This window comes from Paramisgurnus dabryanus, chromosome 2, assembly GCF_030506205.2.
Source record: "Paramisgurnus dabryanus chromosome 2, PD_genome_1.1, whole genome shotgun sequence".
NCBI lineage: Eukaryota > Metazoa > Chordata > Actinopteri > Cypriniformes > Cobitidae > Paramisgurnus > Paramisgurnus dabryanus.
In genome coordinates, this window is record NC_133338.1 from 1,553,762 (window position 1) to 1,573,810 (window position 20,049).

Here is a 20,049-nt window from a genome sequence, read left to right on the forward strand (position 1 = left end):
TACCTTTTAAGGCCTTAATATGGGAAAATGAAATTCAATGCTTTTTCAAGACTTTTAAGACTCCGCGGGTACCCTGGTAGCAGCGCGCTCCAGCGCTTACGTGCACGCACACAGATGATAGAGGGATGTATCAACAATTCTTAGTTAAGGTAATAACATAGTTTAATATTGAAAATGAGTAGACTATTCCTTTAATGATCAGGAAATGTTCATTTTTAGGTGAACTAATCCTTTAATAAAGGCCTTCTGAAGCAAATAGATGCATGTGTAAAAACATATAACTTTATAATCTAAATGATCTAGCTTCTGCCAGACGACAGTATGCATTCATATGGTGTCAGAAGAATTGTCCATCTTAGATTACACAGATTTCAGATTAAAAACAGTCTAATATTTCCACACCTGGGTTGCCATGGTCATCCGATGTAGATCCACAAGCACAGGTTTTTCTATAATCTGAAATCACAAAAGGAGGAAATATTTAAAAAAAATTATTAACATTTAGGTTTAGGATTAACTATGAATAACTCTTGCATAGTGCACCTTTAAAGTGTAATGGATTAGTTTAAAGGGACACTCCACTTTTTTAAAAAATATGCTCATTTTCCGGTTCCCCTAGAGTTAAACATTTGATTCTTACCGTTTTGGAATCCATTCAGCCGATTTCCGGGTCTGGCTTTACCACTTTTAGCATAGCTTAACAATCCATTGAATCTGATTAGTCCATTAGCAATGCATGTTTAAAAAAAAACAAAGAGTTCAAATATTTTTCCTATGTAAAACTTGACTTCTGTAGTTACATCGTGTACTAAGACCAACAGAAAATTAAGTTGTGATTTTCTAGGCAGATGTGGTTAGCACTATACTCTCATTCTGGTGTAATAATCAACGACTTTGCTGCCGTAACATGGCTGCAGCAGTGATATTACGCAGTGCCCGAAATTAGTGCAAAATCCTTGATTATTACACCAGAATGAGAGTATAGTCCTAACCATATCAGCCTTAAAAAAGCAACTATTAATTTTCCATTGGTCTTAGTAACCTACACAACGTAACTTACAGAAGAGTCAAGCTTAGAATAGGAAAAATATCGAAACTCTAATTTTTTTAGCGCGATGCTAATGGTGTAATCAGATTAAATGGATTATGCTAAGCTATCCTAAAAGTGGTACAGCCAGACCCAGAGCGTTTAACTCTAGGGGAGCTGGAAAATTAGCATATTTTCAAAAAAGTGGAGTGTCCCTTTATGCATTTTTTTAATTTCCAAACTCATCATGGAGGAAGCATTGATACCCCTTTTCCACCAAGGGAGAGCTGGTGCTGGTTTGGAGCCAGAGCACTCCCAAAAGTGCTATTACGCCATAAAATATAGTTCCTCTTTTAAATCTGCTTAGAAAAGCGCTACGTTTTATTTTGTACCACCAAACTTGCTCTAAAACTACTCATCTTAAATAGGAAAAACGTTGATGTGTTTGGTCACTTCTAACTTTATCTCTAAATGGTACCTTTGGATAAATGGGGCTAAGCTAAATGCTATCAAAGTGTCGCAGCGCGCTCCAGCGCTTACGTGCACACACACAGATGATAGAGGGATGTATCAACAATTCTTAGTTAAGGTAATAACATAGTTTAATATTGAAAATGAGTAGACTATTCCTTTAAGCATTCTTTAAAATTTCCAAACTCATTAATGGAGGAAACACTTAACCTGTTATTATGATTGATATTAAGGTTTGACCACAATACTGTGGTGAATATATCATTTGATTTAAAGAAAAAAAAAGTTTACTTTAATGATACAAAATATTATAATTATTTGACCACAGGATCACTTAACAGTAGCTACGTTTACATGGACACATTTAGCCTCCTATCATAGTGTTTACATGAACACTTAATGTGATCGGAATGATGTGCGTGTTTATATGACACAAGATTTACCTCAGATTTGATCATTTGACATGCGCACATTGCACAAATATAGTTTCACGCTGTTTCAAGATTTGCTTTGTGCCTCACTGATTATAAAGCAGTAGCAAAAACACCCATTCACGTGTGCCCAAAAAACGTATTTCACTTCACGAGAGAAACACATTACGTTTACACCTGGTATTTAAATCCGTCTCTTTTGTCCACTTTCGACCGCTTCTGTCCTGAATGCTGTGAGGGGATGGTCTGTGAGACTGTGGGCGAGTGTCTCTGCTGTCATTCAAACCCGAGCGGGAGTAATTATGAGTTTATATGGACGCAAACTAATATTATGTCGGAGTCCGCTGCTTGTGTTTAAGTAAACATGCTGCACAGTGTTTTGTATATGTATATGTTAGAGCTTTCTCTGAATTTTCAGCGCAATTGATGAAATGGGATCGCGCAACTTTCACACGCTTTCAAAACGAAACTACGGAGATCACCCCCTTAAGTTGTATCAATGAAAGGCTAAAAATAGAGCTGTTCACCCTATGTTCACGCCAGAAGTAAAAAAAAAAAAAGACGTAAAACTTGTGTTTAGTATATTAGATTAGATGAATGGGCAGAGAGAAGGCGGTCGCGTGTGGCTGTTCGAACACATTCAACCACATGTGCGTTCCGCAACTCCAAAGAGATCCGATCGAAAGTGGTTCCGACTACCTCTGGATGTGGTCGAAAGTGGTCGAAAGTGGACGAGCTCAAAACGTTTTGAACACCGTTTACACCTGGCATTAACGTCGTCCCCTTGTGATCCGATCAACGAAAACGCATGTTAATGCCAAGTGTAAACAGCCTCTAAGAAACATCCACTAGAGAAGCAACGTGCATGCACTCGTCAGCCTTGCCCAGGTAAACTGATATTAACTTAGACAATAAAAAATAATAATGAAATGCATGCAAGTAAAGAAAACGGAATACAATATATACATCTCTTATCTTCCTTATAAAACATCACATTAACATTCGTATTAAAGAAGAACTCCAGTCAATTTTAACATTTAGCTCTGTTGTTTGCAGATGTGGAGTGCTGTCCGTACCGAGAACAATGAAAACAATCGCTGTTGCTTACAGTGTTATCCTCCTTTTTAGAATATGCCCCCTGTTTACTGAAACAGGGCCTGGGGCACGTTCAAGTTTAAAACAGTGTGCAACGTTTAGCTACAGTTTCCGGGTTGAACAACATATTTCCTGAAAACGGTGTGCACCGGTATGCAACGCAGTTTGAGATACATTTTCTCTTGTTTGGTGGGTGTGTCATAACTGCAGCAAACACGCGATACTAAAGAGACAGCTCGTACAATGGATTTAAAAAATAACATTTAAAAAGACATAAGGAATGACCTTCTCAGCTACCGTAGTTGCAACTCTTGCGTCATTAGAACAGGGTGTTGCAGGGTGCAACGTTTTGTCGGGGCTGAATGCAGCGCTGTTGTAAATGTGCTTTTAGCTTCTTAACACCGTTGAAATGTCATTACAAGTGCCCAGCAATGTGAAGGGATTTATTCTGTTAAGATATGCATAAAAATTATCAGCTGTCGACTCATGCAATCCACAAAAAAACAATTTGCAGTGGTTATGTATGTCCATAAGTTACGGCCTATTTTACTTGCTACATATTCATTACTATAGACATAACCACGGCAATAGCTTTTTTGTGGAATAAATTTTTTTTTTGACATATTGGATCATTCGAATTCAACAATCGATTAATGTGGACTACACTGGAAAACGGGAAGTAAACCGAGGTATGCGAGCTGGCTGAATTAACATCACTTTTATGCATACCTTTAACATATACTGCAGTCATATTTACAGTGTTCACTCAGAAGAAAACACTTTACATTGCTGGGCACTTGTGATAACTATTTCAGGGTGTTAAAGAGGCTAAAAGAACATAACTGGGCCCATTTTAGTCAACTGGGTGCAAATTTTAAAAGAGGATAACACAGTGTAGCCAACAACAATTGTATTAATTGTTCTCTGTACTGACAGCACTCCATTTACAAACAACAAAGCTAAAATGTTAAAATTGACCAAAGTTCTCCTTTAATGCAGTCTAATAGTGTATTATAAGTAACGTTATATAGCAACATTAAATATACTAGATTACATTGAAATATGTTATTAATTCATATTCTTATGATTTAACCTTCTAATGAAACAACTACAATGACATGAGAAACATCCAAATGAAACATTTACTACATTTAGCACCTACCTACATCATGTGCAGGCCTGACCACGTGCGTCACGCACAGCACAAAATATCATTCAAATGGATTCTTAAAACACGATGTACAATGCATGTTTATTAACAGTTAATCAGATCTATTTTCTTTCATAAAAAATAATTAAACAAACAACATACCTGTAAACAGACCAACATCATCAGTGGATCAACGGCTTCTCTCTCACTGTCTGTCCTGAAGACACAGAGCGTAACATGATTATTATAAGATTATGAAATTCATAATGTGCTTACACTTAAAAACTTCAACACTTCAACACTTCATCACAACCAACACGATCAAATGCTGTTGAGCCCTTGAGCAAAAATATGCATTTGAACGATAAAACTCAGCATACCAGAGACACGTCTACGAGAAAAGCACCATCACACGTTGTACATGGAGAAACCCGGGAGATGTTGCACCGATCCGATGACGTTCCCACCCTAAACGAAGACCCGAAGAAAAGTTCCCTTAATTCAACGTTATATTCTCTTCCTTGTGAACAATGATATGAACAAAATTGTTTGAGGTTCATTAACCCATTTTAATTATAAAACGGAGTATAACCAGTAAATTCAAGAAAATAATACAATATAGGGAAAAAAACCGATTCAAATAATTCACACCAGTTACAAATGCATACTTTTTATATTGAACTGAAAACACTCTTACCTTCGTTCGAAACGCAGGAGAAAACATATTCCTTATTCCAAAATGCAAATGCAGCTCCATGATATCCGAGGATGGCTCACCTAAAGCAGTGAATCGAAGATATCCGCGCAAACCCGTTGAGGAGTCGCATGACATCCGTTTGTGAATTCAAACTTCTAAAACACGTGACCAAATCATTGCTGCTCATTCGACTGTTACGACCTACGACACATTCGACGTTGTGGGCGGGAATTGGCGGCAAATTTGAATCTGTGTCGCACACATACACACACAAACAAGAGATGCATAAAGTGTGCTGTTGAATAAAATTGTGAATGTTAGTTGTATGGAGTTGAAATTAGAATAATGTTATTTTTATTATTCTGTGGAAATATTTTGATCTTTGTCAAAACAAAGTCTGAAAAGGCAACAAAAGTTACAATCACATATATATATATATATATATATATATATATATATATATATATATATATATATATATATATATATATATATATATATATATATATATATATATATATATATATATATATATATATATATATATATATATATACACACACACACACACACACACACACACACACACACACACACACACATACATACATACATATATATATATACATATATACATACATATATAGACCAGTTCAAATGATGTAAACAACACTGGTCCAGAAACACTTCCTGTTACAGTTTGTGAGTTATTTTTTATTTCACATGTATTATTATCTTTAAGATGTTTGTTTAACTTCAGTTAATTCAGGTTTATATGTTCTGTTGGTTTATTTTATCCCAACGTTTATCTAGTGTTAAAAAACGGAAACAGGAAGTGCTTCTGGACCAGTGTTGTTTACATCTTGTGAAATGGTCTATATATATATATATATATATATATATATATATATATACAAAGGTTCTGTTGGGGTTTCTCCTGTAGCCTATGACTGTTGACCCTATACTTCACTACATCATCCACCCTATTTTTCAACATGGACAAATCAATTTCATACAAGATAATTTCATGTATGAGACTTTTCATTAGTCACTAGGTAAACAGCCTGAAAAATAACAAAAGTGTGGTAAACTGTAAAAATTACTTGTGCTTTATGATTATTGTGTGTTTATGATTACACAAACTGTGTAATCACTTGCTGCACAGGTTAAATTAAAATCTCTGAGAACTGTGGGCAGGATAATTAAGTGTATTAGGGATGCTTTGCCCCATGCATTCATGTCCTGTATGAACTCAGCCCTGGTAGATGGTTTTACACCCCAGAACTTGCCTGAGCTGAAGGTGACCCCTAAAAATGGATGAGTTGTAATATAAACCAGACTGCATTGTTGACAGGGATTTGGTTTTTCATAATGTGGCAAAGAAAAACGTTTGTGTGTAAAATCTGTGCATGTTGGACATTTGCAAGGAAAAACAGATACTAAATGAAGGGATAAAATCTCTATTTGTGAAGAAGTACATCCATCATGGAGAGTATTGTGTAAACATTCTATCTCCAAGCGATGTGGAGATCTTCAGTGTAGAGTTGTATTATAGCCTCAAATAGCTCGGTATCAAAGTTTAATAAGATTGTTCTGTCCTGTAATGCTTATGATGTTTTTCATATATTTTTTGAATGTCCAAGACTTCCTTTATTTGTAATACTTGAAAGTTGATCACAAAATTGGGGTTTTCATATAACAATACCTTAGTTTATATTAGGATATAAATATAAAAGTTCATGGCAACAACAATGATTCTTGTAATTTTTTATTGGCCAAGCTAAGGCCTAGTCCACACAGACATGGGTATTTTTATAACTGGAGTTTTTCCTGCTGCGGTTTAAAGAAAATCCCCTCCACACATGCTCGCTTAAAGAAATCTCTGCCTACATGAACATGGAACAACACGAAATTACACGCTGTCAAGAGCATGCCACACTGGCAGGCGGTGATATTACTCAAATCATAAAGCCACCGTGGCCAATCAGAAGCCTAACACAAGTGACGTTGCAAGGCGGTTTTACTGTCTACACAACAACACTGCACTCGGCGTTTCTTAAAATACACACCCTGGCAGGGGTTTTCAAAAATGTTCAGTTTTAGTGACGTGATACTGCGTGTCTGTGTGGATGAAAGGTGTAAAAAAGTCACGGTTATAAAAATACCCGTGTCCGTGTGAACAAGGCCTAAGTTTGCCATTTTGAAATCCCGCCAGTGCAAAAATGCAGGAAAATAAGGCCTAGTCCACATGGACATGGGTATTTCTAACCTGAGTTTTTCCTCCAAACAAATCCTGTTCACACATGCTCAGTTTAAAAGAGATCTCTGTCCACATGAAAAAGCAAAAACACGCTATCAAGCGCTGTCAAGAGCATGCCACACCAGTAGGCAACAATATAACCTCTGATGTCAAATACAGCAGATAACGGTGCACACTCTGACGTCGCAGGGCAAAAACCCTGGTTTAACTGTCTAAATGACAATACTGCATCCATCGTTTTCTTAAAATCCTTACCCTGGCAGGGATTTTCAAAAATGTTTGGTTTTAGTGCCCTGATACTGAATTTTTGCGTGGACAAACGGCCGAACCACGTTTAAAAATGCCACGGCTATAAAAATACTCGGGTCCGTGTGGACTAGGTCTAAGTCTTTAATAGAATCGTGAGTGTCCATTGAGTTTACATATTACAAATACACAGAATGTTGCTTTGTTTGAATGCAGATGGGGTGTGAGAGAGGCTGACTTTTTAATAATGGTTGTTGTGGATCTTGTATCAAATTTGTCTTAAGCCCTGTTTCTCTCTCTCTCTCTCTCTCTCTCTCTCTCTCTCTCTCTCTCTCCTATATAATTTGAAAATTACATTGCTGTAGTTTGCAATGAATTGTGGGAGCATGCTAAATGCAAATTTTACAGTATGTCTGCAATATTGTATTTTTAAAATAGGCTAATATGTAAATGCTACAGGACAACATGTAATGACACTTATTATTTTATTTTATGTATTTATTGAAAATGTCAGCTGTGGTACTAGTTTGGAAATAAAAGCTTTGGCACTTTACAATAACTGCAATAAATGCAGCCTATTAAATGAATTATAAACATGCATGTAGATTCTTTTAATGTACAAATCTTTGTCAAAAATATTTGATAAGAAACACATTTAGACAACATGTGCATAGCGCAGTACGTGTGATGTCACGACGTCATCAGCAAATTTGCGCGCGGTGCACATGCGCATTGCGAGTATGCGCAGACAGGTGTCTACGGAGTGGAAAGAAGTTGTTGCATCTGATAATTCTTCAATCGTGTAAGTAATATTTTTATTTTGTCACATTGCAAACACAAGACGTTCATCAGAGTTGGGTATTAGCGTTAGTTTCTTTGCTGAATTTATTGGGCGAGTCTATAGCATATCATTAGCCTGGTTAGCCAGACCTACATCAAGATGTAAGGTCTGGCAACTCTTCACACAAACGGCTCAATGCAAGGGGCGGGATATAAGGTTGTCCCTCAAAATGCCTCTGCACGCAATAGGATAGCGCTATGACGGATCAGAGCAACGAAGAAGGTGACGTAGTTACCGTAACCAGTCGGCAAAACTCCAAACACATCTTTCTTGCTTAAAAATGACTTCAGTAGGGTTTATTTGCTCTTCTCTCAAAGAAAAACATAAGTCTAAGTCCTCCAGAGTCGCGGCCAAAGCCGCTTCAAAAGATAGCTGTTCGCCAGCAGCAGCAGCCATTCTCTGTTTTCAAGTAGGAACCGTTGCAGCTCTGTCGTCATCATGTTAATCCCGCCCCACAGACGCTACACACGATGTGATTGGCCTGACCAAATTTTGGTTTTTGGACCGGTTAAGTGTATTGTGAGTGCCTAGACTAAACCCTGGCAGCAAATATATTTTGCGGCCGCTAGGGTGCGTCTAGATTTCTAGGCTAGCATATCATTTGATGTAATATGCGCGTGTTAGTTTGTTGCACATGGCATGCTGGAAGACAGGGCTCTCAAGTCAAGTCTCACGCATTCACCGTGATACACACGCATTTCAGTCAGTTCACACGCTCACACGCCAAACCTTGTATTTCTCAGGCTGAAAAGTAATAGATAAATTGTCCTGCTTCGAGGTTTTTTGTGTACTCAACTTTACGCAGCGCCGCAAGAACTGACAAAGATGACATCAGAGTACCGCGAGAAATGTTGCGGAAGAGGCTGATTTCAAATCGCTCTCGCGTTACTCTGATGTCATCCATATGTCGTTTCTTGCAGCGCCTCGCCTCATGAAGTCAAGTACCTTGATCAATGACAAGTACAATTCTATAATCTACTCAAAGTGCTCTATTTTCATGTACTAATTTTGTACTTAATATAGCCTACATTTTTTGTTCCTTAGTACATATGAAATATGCTAAAATCTAATTTAAAAATGTATTTAGGTACCACTTGTAATACATTTGAACCCATCGTTGTATGAAAGATGAGTACAGCTTTACTTAAATTCATTTTGTAATACAAGATTATAGTATGTTAAATGCATTTCACTTCATATTCATGACATCTCAAACACGGAGGAAGATATTTTGAGGAATGTTTGTAACCCAATCTTTAATGAGCCCCATTCACTTCCAAAATAAGAAAAAGAATACTTAGTCCCTTCTAATTGAAGCTGCCATATTTAGTTTTTTTTATGTCCTGTTTATATGAAATATAGTTTAATTTTTTTTAGGTAGCAGCAACTGCAGCTTACATGGAATGAGGATTATTGGATTCATCTACACTCACTGATCATCCAAGGTAATTTGGATACAATGAATACAAACTATTTTTTGTTTTCTTTTGTAATGATTAATTTTTTTCTAGTGTTATCTGTTTTTTTGTTGTTGTTTACACAAGGTACATACACTGCAATAAAGAGCTCAAGTAAATAAGTAAATTTACTCTTCGTATAGTCGAATAATCCAAAAAAGATCATTTTAAATTATTTTTTATTCACTTAATTTAGATTGAAGCTAGACAAAATTTCTTGTCATTTTTCTTATCTTATATTCTGCATCTTGATTTAAGAATTTTAATATATTTAGACTGGAAAAAAGACAGAAATACTAAGCTCTTCTTTGCAGTGCATGCCATGAACCATACTGTCACAACCATTATTAATCCAAGTTTACTTTATATAGGTGAATTGATGACCTCAAGCAAATGGATGTTGTTGTCATCTGAAGAGAAGGTTGTCCTGGGCCCATGTTTAGAGGCATTTGGGGCATATCTGACACATATCAGAATCAAGCTGCATGCACACTTGAGTTTATTCAGAGGTAATTCAGAGCATAAACTCTTAACAAATATCTATTGTATACTTGCAAGTTTTTTTGACTTCTAGGTTAAGTTTTTTAGTTAGTGACTTCTTTTTTCAGGGGAGCAAATTCAAAATATGTGTTTGTTGCGTCATGTGAACCATGTGCATCATGTGTATTGTCAAAATGAGTGCCTGCTGAACACGCATCAAAAGGGTTTATGATAAAAGTGCAAACTCTAGAGCAGATACTAATAACTATAACACTACAACCACTGCATTATGGGTTGAAATTAGTCAAAATAACAAATACATGGACATTTCTCGGCGAACTTGATGCACGTTACAACTGTATTTTACCATGCACAAACAAATGCCATAAGATTTAAATATATGAAATTCAGAATTTAAATGAATGTGTATTGATTTGTACAAATGGAGACATGTATGTGAATAAAAATGTTAATTTTTTTTGTTATGTATTTATATATATCATAATTTGCCCATGCAAAAAAGGAGATGTGCATTTGTGGATCAGGTGACACGCCTGCATTTATCCCGTTCTGTTCATTTGGATTTTGAGATTTCCATTTTGCCGTTTAAAGCATTTTATGAGCCAAATACAAACAACTATCAATGAATGAACCAAACAAATGCGTTTCATTTTGTGTTGGAATTTAATTATGTGCATCAAACAGGATGAATGCACATGCATTGCCTGGTTCACAAATGCACATTAGTGGTTTTGTTTTTGCATGCACAAATTGGGATATTTGTGAATTTCAGTGATTATATTTTTTATTAGTTTATTACAATTTGTGTATGCAAAAACATCAATGTGCATTTGTGAATTAGGCGATGTACATGCATTCATCCTGTTTGGTTAAATACAAACCACGCAACAAAAGTCGCAAAATTTGAATAAACCAAACATGTGAATTTACATGTATCACCTGATTCACAAATGCACATCAGCATTTTTGCATGCACAAATTGTGATATAATGATACAAAATATAATCACTGAAATTCACAAATGTCTCTGTTTGTACAAATCTATGCACATTCATTGGAATATTGAATTTTACGGACACAAAAATGAAATGCATTTGTTTGGTTTATTCATCGATAGTTGTTTATATTTGGCTCATATATTGCTTTACATGGGGAAATGAGTCTCAAAATCCAAATAAACAGAACGGGATAAATGCAGGCGTGTCACCTGAACCACAAATGCACATCTCATTTTTTGCATTTTTATTCACATACATGTCTCCATTTGTATAAATCAATACACATTAATTTAAATTCTGAATTGTATATATTCAAATTTAAGACATTTGTTCGTGGATGGTAAAATACATTTGTACTGTGCATCAAGTTCACCAGTAAATGTGCATCTATTTGTGAATAATTTTCTAATTTCAACCCATACTGCATTGTTATAAACCCAGTATGAATTAAAGGAACTGCCCTGGACCGTTTTTATGTTTGGCAGAACTAAAACTTTAAAATCTTTTTCTAGCAAATTTTTATTTTATTGTTTTAGTATATGCTGATTTTTTATAATAAGATCTTCTGGTTGTTTTTTTTAACAGAGAAGTTGTGGGCATCAGTCCGGAAACTGGATCAAAAATTTGCTGCTGGAATGTGAGACAAATAAAGGCATGGAATGAACCCAAATGTATGAACACTGCTACGAAAACTAATGGACTTTGAATGGCTTGCCAGTTAATTCCAATGGAATTGAAGAAGAGACTCTGACAAGATTTTCAAGTTTGTGTTTAATTTAAAAGTTTATCTTCATAGATAAGCAATTTAAAGGTAGGCACAGTTAAAACTATTTCTTGTGTGTTTGTTTAAACTGTAAATTTATGACTGAAGTTTGGTCACTATGTAGTAATGTGTTCCTTTGTGGTTAATTAAATGCTGCAGTGCTTAGTGGTATTCGTTGTTGTATTTCCAAGGCTAAAGCCTTATTTTGTGATCTGCATTGTATTGGAGAGTTTTGGAAACTAATACTTATTATCTTAATGCATTGGAAAGTTTTGGACTATTGAACAATAAATGCATTTGGCTACATCTATGATTTTCTGTTATTTTAAGTGTTTTAGTTTACATTACATTAAATGATTTACAGCAGTTAAAAAAAATTACAGTAATTTTTTTTACAGTGTAGGCTACCATGACACAAGTTGCAGCTCCAAAAACATTTCTTAGTCAAGTTGTATAGCTACAAGCAGCACAAAACCAAAGAAGTGGATTTGATGAAGTCATGTTGTAGTATTGCTGAACAATGTTCACCAGTTAGAGATTGAGGTGGAATGTGAGTTAACAGTGGACGTGGTCTTACTTTGCAGCAAGAGCAAAACCCTAAAAGTTTCAATGCTGAAGAGGGATACATTTAAAACACTATAAATTTACTGATTTATGTAATTTTACTTACATTTCTACAGAAAAATAATCAATAAAACATTTACAGAAATTTTCTGTAAAAATAATTTTTAAATCTGTAAAAATGAACGGCAAATTTCTGTGAAAATTAACGGCAAATGTCTGTGGAAATTAACGGCAAATGTCTGAAAATTAACGGCAAATGTCTGTAAAAATTAACGGCAAATGTCTGTGGAAATTAACGGCAAATGTCTGTGGAAATTAACTGCAAATGTCTGGAAATTAACGGCAAATTTCTGTGAAAATTAACGGCAAATGTCTGTGGAAATTAACGGCAAATGTCTGAATATTAACGGCAAATGTCTGTAAAAATTAACGGCAAATGTCTGTGGAAATTAACGGCAAATTTCTGTGGAAATTAACGGCAAATGTCTGAAAATTAACGGCAAATGTCTGTGAAAATTAACGGCAAATGTTTGTGAAAATTAACGGCAAATGTCTGTGAAAATACATTTTTGATCTGTAAAAATAGTATGAATTGCCTTTAAAAAACATAATTTTGATGTGATTGTTAATTACAAGGAAATACTGTCATTTTAATGGTAAATCTTTAAATAACAGAAAATATCTGTAAAACAAAAGCATTTTACTGTTTAATGAAAAAATTGGAAAATTCTGTAAAAATATACAGAATATTACCTGTAAAAAAACGTTTTTTTTTTACAGTGTTAGTTAAAATTTACTGTTAGTTTAAATGTATTTACCTCAAACAACTATACATTATTAAAAAGATTTTAAGACTTTAAGGGCCAATATTCTGTTGCTAAAAAGCACATTGTTTTGTGTGTTTGGTGTAATGCAATGTGTTTGCGTGGTTTATGGTTCAAAAACTATTATTTTCCACATGCTGTACATTATTATAGCTCCTCTGTCCCCTGCCTTTTTGAAATGTCGTCATATCAAATTATGTGTTTGGCGCATTGTGTGAACCTATGTGCATTACGCGTCATGTCAATATACATGCCTGCTGCAGATGCATCAAAAGGGTTTATGATAAAAGAGATGCTCACAAAATACTGATTTAACACTAAACTCTGATTACACATGAGATTATGTGAGTATCTGGAAAACGCGAGCATCTCTTTTATCACAAACCCTTTCGATGCGTCTGCAGCAGGCATGCATTTTGACATGACGCACCGAACACATATTTTGACAAGACGAGCATTCGCTATCCCGTGAGCACCCACAAGAGGAGTTATCCAACGAAGAAGACAGAGGGGCGTTGTTTTATTTAAAAAATGCCCACAAGCAGTAACGGGGCTCTATTTAAATCCAAATACATATATTATACAGCGGTCCCGTGTGCTTAATTTGTGCTGTTTTAACGTCATTCCAGTTAACGACTAACTTGTTGTTATGACGACATATGTCACGTGAAGTATCAAGATGGCAGATGTAGTACGTCTGAATTAATTCATACTATCCATATTCGTACTATAAAGTACCTACTGTTTTAATAGTCGATGAGTAGGTACTTTCTCTAATTCAGTACCTACTGTCACAATGTGAGATTTTAGACGCAGCCATTGTGTCAGAGGTCACGTGGAGATAGTTATTTTGTTCAATAACAGGCAAATAAAGATGTTTTGACTTGATACATGAAGACATTAAACACAATTGAGATGATATATGGTTTATCTGTGTTCAGTTTCATTTAGTTTTTAGATATTTTACATATATGTTTTGTGGAGTTATTAAAATGTATTATTTGAGCTCCTTATAACAACTTTTTCATTATGACAGTAAATAATTTTGACTTCACAATAAACTTTCAAATGACAGCGATTTTAGACAAAGTAATTTGATATGTTTTACCGAGACCAGGCTAAAGGATGAAATCCAGGACATTGACATAAGTGGATATACAATGATAAGAGCGGACAGAAATGTAGCCACATCTCAAAAAGCAGTTGGAGGAGGACTGTGTATCTACGTGGATAATAGGTGGGCTACTCGATTTCGTATTTGTGAACAGGTATGTACTCCGGATTATGAACTCTTGTCTGTGGCTTTTAGACCTTTTTATCTTCCTAGGGAGTTTGGGCAAATAACAATTATTTTAGTATATGTTCCTGGACCGGATCATGTGAAAGCCAGGAACAAAATAGCAGAATGTTTTAATGAAGCACTGGCCCACTCACCTGAGCAACCAGTATTGATTCTGGGGGATATGAAATCATGTGATCCGTCAACTTTTTTACCTGCTCTACATCAATATGTTGACTGCCCGACTAGACTCTCGCGTATCTTGGATAAATGTTATGGCAATATTGCCGAAGGATACAAAGCCATCTGTCGCCCCCCTTTGGGGAAGTCGGACCACAATATTGTACATTTATTTCCCAGATATCGGGCTAAGATTAAACGAGAGAAACCGACTGTGAAACAAGTTCATATGTGGACTGAACGGAGTAAAGAATAACTGAGAGACTGTTTTGAACAGACGGACAGGCAATTGTTTTTTAATGCTAATGACAATGTTCATGATATCATTGAAAGTATTACGTCCTATGTAAATTTTTGTGAGAGCAACTGTGTTGAAACTAAAACCATACGTATATAACCCAAACAATAAGAACTGGTTTACAAAAGATTTAAAAGTATGCCTTAATGAGAGGAAGGTAGCCTTTACGAAGGGGGATAAGGGATTAGTTAGAGAGAAAAATTTAAGAAAGAACTTAGGGGAAAAATTAAAAGTGCTAAACTAGAATACAAAAATAAAATTGAAAGTAAATTCTTTAAAGCTGGGCGTACACGGTGCGAATTCTGACGGTCGGAACGTCGTGAGCTCTCGCACACGACACGAGTGAGTTTATACGAAAATAATTCGGACGCAGTCACACACGACAAGATTTTACTGTACGACTTGACGAGTTCTGACGTAGGCATTTTCACACCTGTGAGGATGAAGTAGGCTACCTTTCGTTGTGGCAGAATGTACAAAAAATAAAACAAAAACGAATAGGGTAAAGATATTGGCTTAGTATATAAAACAGCCTGGAATTTCTGTTCTTTAGAATTTCTATTTATGCATTCCGAAATTGCAATATAGGTCTGCTGTCAGTGGCGGTGAAGGAATTTCTCTCAGTGATTGTTCGTGCTAGCGCATATGCGGTTTTACCGTCTTAATATATCATGTTTTTAGTGCCAAGTAAATATCTATATTGCTATTATTAATGTTACATATATTGTTGCTTTTTTATAAATATGACCGTTCAAAAAACACATTCAGTGGGCCTATTTATTTATTTGTAAATGCAGAATGAGGAGCAATGAGGTAAAACGCAAGCTAACGTTACACGTCTTTCCCTTTATAATTAAATTATTAAGACAACACATCTAAAGCCAAATATTAATTTGTAAAACGAAAATAATTTAATTTAATATAAGCACACTGTCTAGGCTTGTTATGTGCAAATGTTCGGTCATACGGTGTCTTGAAGTAAAAGTGAGACCGCAGCATTTATGCTCCTGTAACTGCACAAAATAAAAGCCATACAGAAGGCATTGCATATTAATATAGGGCATTTTCACAGTAGGCCTATGTAAATTAATACATAGCAATACAAATATAGTATGAAAACAAATTAATCATTATTTAAATAAAGTTTCAGAGATAGCCTACATTTTTAGTCATTTAAATGTTCTCATCATTTCAAAACAAGCTAAGGCTACCATATAACTTACACTGGGCTATATCATTTGTTTCTTTGGTCGAAAATATGTAAAAATATATATATATATATATATATGTGGGTAAAAATACCGAACAAGCTCACTTGTTAAAGCAGAAGCTCCATAATAAGATGGGAAACATCGTCTCCGCATATGATCATCATGTTTATGTACTCTCTCAATAAATGCATATCTTAGCCTATTAAACATGGACATTCCGTTGCTTTTTTCTGTCGCAACAGCCCTTTTAATATCCAATCATTTATAAAACTACAGCAACTTTGGCACAGCTTGGATTACACAAAAATTGCGACATTCTTTGTACATCCTGTACTGTTTAAACCAGTGGTCTCTGCACGGAGTCTAATAATTTTTATATTTATTTATTACATAATTTAGTTGGCTTATTTTATGTTTACATTGTAAATAATGATAAAACATATTAACAAGTAAAGAAAAATCAACAAGTAAAACAAAAAAGTTTTAATATCAAAAAGCCTCGTTTAATGCATTGTGGTAGCACTTATCAGAACAGCGGTATAGCCTAAAACAACTACACTCTCTCCTGTTTCCACACACATCCAAAGCTGTGACCCGACATCACAAAAACACGTATGACAAGTTTTTTCAGGCAAATAAGCTGATCAAGAGGTCGTCACTGAAAGGACCTGTCATATTTGTCATGATGTCCGGTCACCGGAGTGTGTGTGTGCGCGAAACATAGCCAGCTATAGAGTAGTCATCAATATTTGAGGTAGCAGTGCTACATTTGTCTTTCTTCTTCTGCTTTTTGTACATTCTGATTGGTCAAATTCAAGTGCTTTGCCAGATCGTCTCGTACACCCGCACCAACACTACGAATTTATACCGACAGCTCCCGAACTTTTTTGACATGTTTAAAAATTATCGGGAGGTCGTAAGGTGCTCGTAACCTGCTCGGCTCGGCTCGTAATTCCTCTCACACAGTGCGAGCCGCGACCATACGAGCATGAACGATTTGCTCCCGAGGAAAAAAATCGCATGCGAGCCCCTACGACAGCAAAAATCGCACCGTGTACGCCCGCCTTAAGGGTAATGTAAAGCAAGCTTGGGAGGGACTGAATGTGATGATAGGAAGGAAGGGAAAGAAAACGAACCCCACTCACTTTCATAATGCATCTTTTGCTGATGAACTAAATGTATTTTTTGGCAGATTTGACACTGGTGAATGTAGCACCGAGGTTGATAGGATCTGTTCTGATATTCCCTTATATGAAAACATTACCCTTGAAGAACATGAAATTGCATATTGCTTGTCCCGCACAAAATCAAATAAGGCACCTGGACCTGATGGGTTGAATGGGCGTGTACTAAAGGATTGTGTTTATCAATTGACCGGGGTCTTTACACAGTTATTCCAGCTTTTGTTAAATACACGAACAGTACCAAACCTATGGAAGGTATCCACAGTTGTCCCAGTACCCAAAATTACTGAAGCAAAAGGGTTAAATGATTTTAGACCAATATCATTTACATCTGTTTTGGGGAAATGTATTGAAAAGGTAATTATGCGGCACTTAATGTATTTTGTGAGTGATATCTTGGATCCAATGCAATTCGCATACAAAAAAGCAAGAGGTACTGATGATGCAGTTTTAACATTATATAATTCAGTTGCTGAGCATGTACAATTTACTTCAAATTATGCCAGAATATTGATTTTTAGATTTCACATCAGCTTTTAACACGATGAAGATTCACATTTTAATTCACCGACTGATTGATCTTGGGGTAAATGGAGGACTTAACTGGTGGATTAAAGATTTTCTATCTAATCGCCCGCAAAGAGTTGCTATTAATGGCAAATTGTCTGGAATTATCACATTAAATACAGGAGCCCCTCAGGGAGCAATTTTATCACCAATACTATTTTCTTTGTATATTAATGAGTATAAGATAAAAAATGAGGGGGTTAGTCTCCTTAAATATGCTGATGATATGGCACTTGTGGGTCTTATGAAAGTGGGAGAGGTTGGTAGTGCTTCTGCATATTATGAACATGCTAAAGCACTTTTTGAGTGGTGCCAGTCGAGTGCACTAGTGATAAACACAAATAAGACAAAGGAGTTGGTAGTAACTGGAGACAAGCGTAATATTTTGGGGTTGGAACCTGTAGTACTAAATGGAAATCCAATAGAATTTGTCATTAATTTTAAGTATTTGGGGACATATACTGTATTGATGCCCAACTTAATTTTTTAGAAAATACTGATAGCATCTGTAAGAAGGCTCACCAGAGGTTACATTTAATTAGGAGGTTGAATCACTTTGGTGTGAGCAAGATTATACTTGAAATGGTTTATAAAAAATTTGTGGAAAGTATTTTGGTTTTTAATATGACATCATGGTATGGCAACCTGACTGTTGTGAGTAAAGGTAGACTTTCCAAGATTGTGATTGAGGCAAGCAAGATAATTGGCAAGACACAGAGACACTTGAATGATCTTTATCGTGGAAAAAGTAAGGAAAAGGCCTTAAAGAAAGTAGGGGATGTTTCTCATCCTCTACATAGCAAGTTTCAACTGATGCCGTCGGGAAGACGTTATAGGTAACCACGAGTAATTAGGAAGGTTTACCAATTATCCTTTGCGCCAAATGCTGTCAAGATTTTAAATGGTAATGAATGATGTGTACTTTGTTTTTTATTCTCCCTTCTTATTGTATTTTATGTGTTATGTGTTGTTGTATTGATGTATGTGAAGCCAGAGAGAAATTTCCACTACGTGGACAATAAAATAAAGTAAAGTAAAATGTCTGCTTTCAAATGAGACCAAACTTCATAAACTGTACTAGTTTGGCTATGACATTTCTTTTCTTTAAAAAAAGTGGGTGTTCGGCCTAACATCATGTGGGAGTTTTCGTCACATTCTGCAACAGTGTTTTTATGCATTAACAAGTTTACATTAACATGTAATCAATAGGATATAAGATAAAGCATATTTGCCATGCTGTTAAAGGGGAGGGCTCTGAGCTCAGAATTTAGGACCAAACCCAGAGTACTCCCCCTTCTTTAACTGGGATAGATGAGAGTGAGGCGATGGAGTGGAGGAGGGATACTGCAAAAAGTGTCAATGGACAGAGGTAATGCTGCGTTCCAGGCAGGTTTTTGAGCACATAAATTACGACTTCAAAACCACGACTCACGACTCTGAACTGGGAGTACATCGACTCGGGAAGTCACGGGTTTGACTGCCGTTCCAGTGCACTTTCACAGGTAGAAGGTTGTAAATACACGAGTTACAGGCTGTCTGGTATGCATATTCCAGTTCAGAGTCGTAAGTCATGGTTTTGAAGATTTACGGGTTACAAGTTGCTTGAAAAGCAGCATAAGGGACGGCTATATAACGTATAGACAACTCTTTGTGCTGATTGGCTGGATAACATGACCATGCTCCTCCCGAATTTAGGCGGGCATATGCACACAGTCGAACGCACAGCCTTGCAAAGCAAAGTTCATTTGACTCATTTTGCGCAATGCGATAAATTGCAATTTTAAAAATACCAATATTATTCATAGATAGGCTACTGGGTAATTTTATTTTATTTAACCTTTATTTTTCCAGGAAGGTCCCATTGAGATTAAAAGAAATCTCTTCTTCCCGGGAGTCCTGGCCAAGATGGCCTTATTAAAGTTTTACATTACACACAAAACAAATTCTATACAAGCAAAGCTAAAAAAAAGCATTAATTATAAATACAAATGAATTAAAACAGCAA

At 35.8% G+C, this 20,049-nt stretch overlaps 2 long non-coding RNA genes across 2 annotated transcripts; one reads left to right on the forward strand and one right to left on the reverse strand.

Annotated features, from left to right (window-relative positions):
• Nucleotides 1-225: 225 nt before the first annotated feature.
• Nucleotides 226-5,222, reverse strand: LOC135783686 (uncharacterized). Its single transcript, XR_010545737.2, has 3 exons — nucleotides 4,872-5,222; nucleotides 4,337-4,391; nucleotides 226-456 (listed from the first exon to the last, which is right to left on the reverse strand). It is a non-coding gene; the product is annotated as an uncharacterized lncRNA (long non-coding RNA).
• A 3,759-nt stretch (nucleotides 5,223-8,981) lies between these two features.
• LOC135783431 (uncharacterized) lies at nucleotides 8,982-12,239 on the forward strand. The gene is made up of 3 exons (XR_010545629.2): nucleotides 8,982-9,663; nucleotides 10,047-10,184; nucleotides 11,760-12,239. It is a non-coding gene; the product is annotated as an uncharacterized lncRNA (long non-coding RNA).
• The last annotated feature ends 7,810 nt before the right edge of the window (nucleotides 12,240-20,049 follow it).